The sequence below is a fragment of the Oratosquilla oratoria genome, chromosome 25 (genome assembly GCF_046742065.1).
Source record: "Oratosquilla oratoria isolate Oo_2021 chromosome 25, ASM4674206v1, whole genome shotgun sequence".
NCBI lineage: Eukaryota > Metazoa > Arthropoda > Malacostraca > Stomatopoda > Squillidae > Oratosquilla > Oratosquilla oratoria.
Window position 1 is genome coordinate 28521226 of NC_134801.1, and position 7500 is coordinate 28528725.

A 7500-nucleotide genomic window follows, 5' to 3' on the forward strand; every position below is an offset into this window, starting at 1 on the left:
AGAGAGAGAGAGAGAGAGAGAGAGAGTGAGTGAGAGAGTTGAGAGTTACTTGAGGTCGTCTGAAGTGTTTAATGGAGTTTAAGGTTTTATCTGAAATGAAAGCCTCGAATCTGATTCCCTTAAGTGTGCGCCGCAGTGATAGAACGAAAAGGTTAAAGGCCGTTACTCGTATTGGGATCCGAAGCAGTATTTTTTTCATCATACTTATGAGCTTTTATTTATTTATCTATATTTTTATTTATTTATCTATTTATCTAGTCATTTATTTAGTTACTTATTTATTCATTCTTATCTATATATTCATTTGTCTTCATCCTTCTGAACTATTTTTGTTTTCTTTGGCTAAATTTTTTTGTATATAATATATTATATTATATTTTGTATATATTATATTATTATATTATATTTTGTATATTATTATATTATATATTATATTTTGTATATTATTATATTATTATATTATTTATATTATATTTTGTACATATTAGTTTATATTTTATATACGTTATATTATAAACTTTTTTGTATATATTGAGAACCTTAGACTTGTTCTAGATAACGCTAGACGAGTTTATTGATTAGTGTCTATATTGTAATGTGCAAAATAACTAGATAACTCAAATCTATCGATTTTCTTTGGTCTCTATTCAAAACTTTGATTCCTAAGTCAGGCAACTTCTTGCAGTTTAGAAATAACATTTTTGCCCTTAGTCGACTGAAATAATGAAAAAAGGTTCGAGTCTCGCACTCCTATCCGATTCCCATTAGTGACTTATCCACCCCATACAGCTAAGGTCGCAGCTATTCAGTGGCTTCTTACGTAGACTTCTCACCCACCTTGTACAAAAAGCAAATTATTATCCCCCTCAAAATATTCCTTCATAGATAAATCTAAAGTAGTAAAATAAAGGCACTTTATTTTTTATATTACTGTATTATTGTACTACATATGTACCACACACACACACACACATACATACATACATATGCTAATAAGAACACGGGTACGTGTGTTCATTTATGCAAAGTAGACCACTTGGAAAAAGAAACTAACGAAGCAGAGCGCTTTCGTATATTACATCTTCAGTGCAACAAGTACATAGTGATAGGAATACATAGACAATATATACATGATACAAAGGAACAAGGACAGTTTAAGAAATTAAAAGAACTGCTTCATAAGAATAGAGACCTCTTACAGAAATTCATTTCAATTAGTCCCCCTTTGCCACATATGTATGGTCTCATTAAGACTCATAAATGTAACAACCCCGCTAGACCTATTGTTTCGTCAATTGGTTCCGCTTCTTACAAGCTTTCCAAATGGCTAGTTACTATCCTTAGCCCTTTAGTAGGTACAATCTCTTCTTCTCATGTTACAAGCACTTCTGATTTAATAGACAAACTCCATAATATTAAACCTAATTATAAGTTTACATTGGTTAGTTTTGATATAGTCAGTTTATTCACAAAAGTTCCCATAAATGATTTATTATTTTACCTTCAAGATGAACTTAATAAACATGTTCTTCCATTGCCATCATCTACATTGATTGAACTAATTAAATTATGTGTCAAAGATTGTAAGTTTCAATTCAATGGTAATTTCTATTCCCAAAAATTCGGCATGAGTATGGGAAACCCTTTATCCCCAGTTTTAAGTAATTTATACATGGAATTTTTTTTAAACTAAGATATTACGCACAATCTTCCCCCCTAACATCCCTTGGCTTAGGTATATTGATGACATTTTATGTCTTTGGCCAGAAGAAAAAAAATGTCCATAATTTTTTAACTAAGTTGAATACCCTTGTTGATTCTATTAAATTTACTTTAGAAATTGAGAAAAATTGTACCTTACCTTTCTTAGATTGCACTATCCTACGTCATGACAATAGCCTTAAATTTAAAGTATATCGTAAACCAACCAATGTAAGTTCATATATTCATTATTATTATTCTCATCCAAATAATATTAAACGTACAGTATTTGCCTCAATGTATTTAAGAGCTTTACGTATTTGTAGTCCTGAATTTATTGATGAAGAAATCAGAAATGTTTTTAACATTGGGCTAGAATTAAAATACCCTAAGCAATTCCTTGATATTGCTTACAATTTTGCAAGGAAATCATTTTTAACTCCTCAGCCTAAATCACCTTTCAATTATCATAATGTTTTAATTTTACCATTTCAAGAAAATTTGTTAAGTATCACAGAATTATTAAAAAGATTTAACGTAAAGGTAGTTTTTAAACATGATAGTACAGTAAAACATAAACTTATCAACAATAGTATTGAAATTAAAAAGAAGGATGCATTTATAAAATTCCTTGCAAAATGTGTAATCAATTTTACATAGGTCAAACTGCCAAACCCTTAAACATTAGAATTGAACAACACAAGAAAAATGTTAGGGATGGCAATCATTCTAGTGGTATATTCAAGCATATTGAATTAAATAATCATCCAGTTGATTGGGGTAATGCCCAGGCAATCTATTATACCAACAACATAATAGCAAGAAATTTAATAGAGTGCAGTTTGATTCATACCACTAGTAATCAAAATACCAACCTACATAAAGGCTTATACAAACTTGATAATTTCATTTGTCAAGAAATTAGTAAAATAATATCAGGTAAAATGTAATCCAACGAATTGACTTAATGTCGCCCTATATAAGTAGTAGAAACAGTGACCCTTGGCGACTGTGACCTGATGTCGCCCGACCATCGTAAGATAATTGACAATGACCTTCCGCTCTCCTTGGCGACTGTGACCTGATGTCGCCCGACCATCGTAAGATAATTGACAATGACCTTCCGCTCTCCAGGGGGTAATTGGTCGCTACGCTTATTCAAACTGTCCTTGTTCCTTTGTATCATGTATATATTGTCTATGTATTCCTATCACTATGTACTTGTTGCACTGAAGATGTAATATACGAAAGCGCTCTGCTTCGTTAGTTTCTTTTTCCAAGTGGTCTACTTTGCATACATACATATATATATACATCTATATATACATCTATATATACATATATATATACATATATATATATATGTATATATACATATACATATATATATATATATATATATATATATATATACATATATATATATGTATATATACATATATATATATATATATATATATATATATATATGTGTGCGTGTGTGTGTGTGTGTGTGTGTGTGTGTGTGTGTGTGTGTGTGTGTGTGTGTGTGTGCATATATATATATATATATATATATATATATATGTATATATACATATACACATATATATATATATATATATATATACATATACATATATACACATATATATATATGAGACTGAATAGAGGAAGAACAAGTGAAGATGGGCTCCAACTCCCTTATTGCTTATACGTTTCGACCGACTCGGTCTCCTTCAGTAAGCTGCCTACAAACAGCTGGAACTTTACAATTATACACACTCGAAGTTGAAAAATTGGATATGTCATCCCACTGGCTATCTGGGGATTCCCGTACCAAGTACATGCTTCTCAATTGTATTTATTATTAATTTGCTTGCTACTTTCTTAAAACTTACGAAATCTTCTCTGTCATTGGTATTTTCAAACGTGTTGATATAGGCAGCTTCAACTGTTTTTCTCATGTCATTTTTCAATCACTATATTAACACGTTTGAAAATACTAATAAAAGAGAAGATTTCGTATGTTTAACGAAGGCAGCAAACAAATTAATGATAAATACAATTGGGAAGGGTGATGTACTTCTGCACCATTCTGAATTTTTTCTTCACTACTCCCTCCAACCACTTGTCTTGGCTTACGTCATAGCGTACTCGAAGTCTGTCTAAACTTGCGGAAAGGATACTGAAGTCCTGGAATCCTCCGCATTCCAGGACTCGTGGTTCATGTCTGGAACGCCTTTGAAGTATTGGTATGGTCCATGGTATTAACTACTCGCTCTGCTAGAATATGTGGCTTTGTTGGTAATCAATGTAGGATCATTAAAGTCCAAATCTTTAACCCGCTTGTGTCTCCTGTCATTCAATACGGTTATAAGATATCAACACTGAATGCTAACGTAAAGGCGACTCGATGCCTTTGGTGCCAAGATCTTTTAAAGAATGATTGGGTATCGCTGGTACGATTTTCTATCAAACCAACGACAGCTCCAGAGGACTCAGTTAAGCATCATTTGCCAGCGTCCACTTCGGTTACTTAGAGGTCCTAAGTTAACTTGACCACACACAAATGGTTATCTCCACAAGAGACAACCATCAATGAAAGAGGCAAAGGGAGCTCTCACAGGAGTTATGGGTAGATCGTTTTGACCAATCCTGCAGAGAGCTTTTTGTACTTGGATGGGTGAATGCATGGGTGTTTGGGTAAATAATCTGTAGGGAATAAAATGTGTGTGTGTGAGGGGCGACCCATCCTTCGGTATATACATCCCATTGATGAAGATGATGATGATAATCCTTCATGCTTGATACACATTGCATCCTCTGCGTATGTCCACTACGTTAAAGTAATGACATCCAGTGTGAGGTATAGGGCTGCCTCATCTCCACTGGTTCTCTCTTTGGTTGTCAACCTCCTCGAATACAAGAGAAATATTACTTACATACCATACTTTGTAATGTACATTACTCATGGAGATACACCATCCCAACTGAATATATCCTATACTTCAGTAGCGTCTTCTACCACACAATGGCTGGACGACCGTGTTGTGAACAGCTGCCCAGGATGTAACACTTCACCCCATACCATACAACACATAATGGAAGACTGCATTATACACAATCATGCACGCAAACAACACAACATACACTCTATAAAGGATTTGTGGGAAAACCCAGTTTCGGCTGTGGCCTTCCTTGGGGAGACGGGACTGCTCGGACAGACAGTCTAGGGAACGACAACAACAACAACAACAACCACACAATATACCTGACCTCCATTGCATACACAATGCACAGCGTTCACTAATTAACACATAATATTTTAGTTTTCACTGTTTATTTCCGATTTTCTTATATAGTTCGTATCTCCACTACTTACGTTAATTAGTTTACTTTGTCACTTACTATATGTCATGCGTGGTCTCTATTCAATCTATCACGCACTGAATGGGGTCCACATAACCAGTGGTTCTCAAACTATTTCCACAAGTATCCCCATACTTATGTACTGCTATTCTTTAGGTTTCTGAGTGTAATCATTAGACATCCACTAACTTCAATTAGCTTTTGGTTAATGGACACTCTTATGAAATTCTGATTCCTTAAGGGGTCACGACCATAAAGTTATGGACATCTTCATTAAACCATAACCTATTGATAACCTTTTTTTTAGGAGAGTTTAGCGAAAGGACCTCTTTAGTATCTTGGTGTGCTAAACAACCTCAAAGATACATACATACATATAACAAATTATGTCTTCCTCCTTGTAAGGGAGGTGCCCGGATGATACATGCATCCCTTCATCCATCCAATACCCATTTTTCAACTCTTTGTTGATGAAGAGACGTATCTACCTCCAGCCTACTTGGGTCGGAATCAATGTAACAAGACATGGTACCTCCATAACAAGGATAAATCTGTTTAACCCCCACCGCTTCATTACATAGAGACATTCCTCCCTTGTCCACGCATGATGCAACGGTCATTTGTCCAAAGAGATGACATGGACTGTCCTGATGGAATGCAACCATGTTTTCCTTCAGCCACACATACTTTATCATGAAAACCTCGAACTCATATGAGAAAGGTCGAACTCAGAGTATTCTGTGGTGATTGTCAAGGTTGACTAACCGCGCGGGTGCTTCCTCGCTGAATACCAATAAGGGAAACAATTGGAACGCCCGAAACATGGCTAAATTCCTGACACTCCTCCTGCCTGTCTGTCTGTCCGTCCGTCTATCCGTCCGTCCGTCTGCCTATGCTTTTCTGTTTGCCTGTCTATCTGCTTATACCTGTCTGCCTGTCTATCTGCTTATACCTGTCTGCCTATATATGTTTCTCTGATTGTCTGTCTCCTTAAGTCTGTCTAACAGCCTGCCTGTCTATCTGCCCGTCTGTCTGTCTTTCTATCTCTCCCTCCGTCTGTTCCTCTGCCCGTCTGTTTGTACGTTCGCCTGCCTTTCTGTCCACTTGTCTATCTGCTCTTGAAACTTGCAGTATAACTAGCTGGTTCTATACATTTCTATATATCAACCTTTCCCATTACCCGCCAATCTAGCAATCGTGCTATTGACCTATCCATCTACATTTTGTTATTTATCAATCTCCTTGTCTGGCATCATTCGTTGTCAAATTGCGTCCTTCCTCTGCGATGCCCCCTTCTCTCTTCCTCCCTCACCCTCCCCTCTGTCCTCTCCCTTCCCCCGAACTTAATTCCATCTTCCTTTTTAATCATTCCTCCGTCCCGAAACAAGACACGAAAAATCGGAAAATCTGCCCTTCATCTCAGGTTTTTTCTTTTTCTCCATCCCAGGCCAATAACCCACACAATCCACACAATTTCTCGTGTCCTCTCATTACCTTCCCGTCCTGTTCGACATGCCTTTACTCCTCTCTTCCGTCCTTCCTTCCTTCCTCCCTGACTCCCTCCCTTCCCTCCTCTCTCCCTCCCTCCCTCTATCCCTCCCTCCCTCCCTCTCTTCCGTCCTTCCTCCCTCTATCCCTCCCTCCCCCTCTCCCTTCCTCCCTCCCTTCCTCCCTCCCTCCCTTCCTCCCTCCCTTCTTTCCTTTATTCCCTCTTTCTTCTCTTTCCTCTTTCTACCTCTCCTTCATTTTCTCCTTCCTTCCTGTCCTCTTTATGCCCCTGTCTCTCTCCTTTCTTCCTTCCCCTCTTTACCATTTGTACCACTCTCTCTCTCTCTTTAATTTTTTCTTTACTTCTTTTTACCTTATTTTTCTCTTTTTTAGCTCCTCTTTTCTATTTCCGTTCTACCCTCCTTTCTCTCTTTCTTCTCTTCTTTCCCTCCTTCCTCTACATCCTTTTCTTTTATCCTTCTTTCAATCCTCTTCACTCATCTCTCCCTTATCTGTCCTTCCCGTCCATTCTCCCTCCATTCTTTTCTTCCCTTTCTTTTTCTATCCTTCATTCTCCCTCATTTTCTTCCTTCAATCTTCTCGTCTTTCCTTCCCCTTTACGTTTGCTCTTGCCTCCCTTTCTTTATTCCTTCCTTCCTTAATTGACATCTCTTCGTACCAGAGTTACGCAACATTTGTAATCGGAGACTGGCCTAGTCTCTAATCACAAATGAATGCTGGTTCCTTTTAACTTCTCCCGTTCTGCTATCCTGCTTCTGAAATCCTTCCTTCATCATCTCTAAGACTGCAACTCATCGGCGCAATATTGTCTCCAAGAATAGAAACGCAGGTTAAACGTGACGAAATGCAAAATAGAACCTTTCTTTAAAGATAATGATAATAATATAATGCCAATGATAGTAAGGATAAAGTGTTATAAAAAAAATCGCAATGCAACTG

At 36.7% G+C, this 7500-nt stretch overlaps 1 protein-coding gene across 1 annotated transcript in view; it reads right to left on the reverse strand.

The window, feature by feature from the left end:
* The window catches only part of LOC143039057 (uncharacterized), a 1266799-nt gene that overhangs the window by 571775 nt on the left and 687524 nt on the right, over positions 1-7500 (reverse strand). The window lies entirely within an intron of this gene.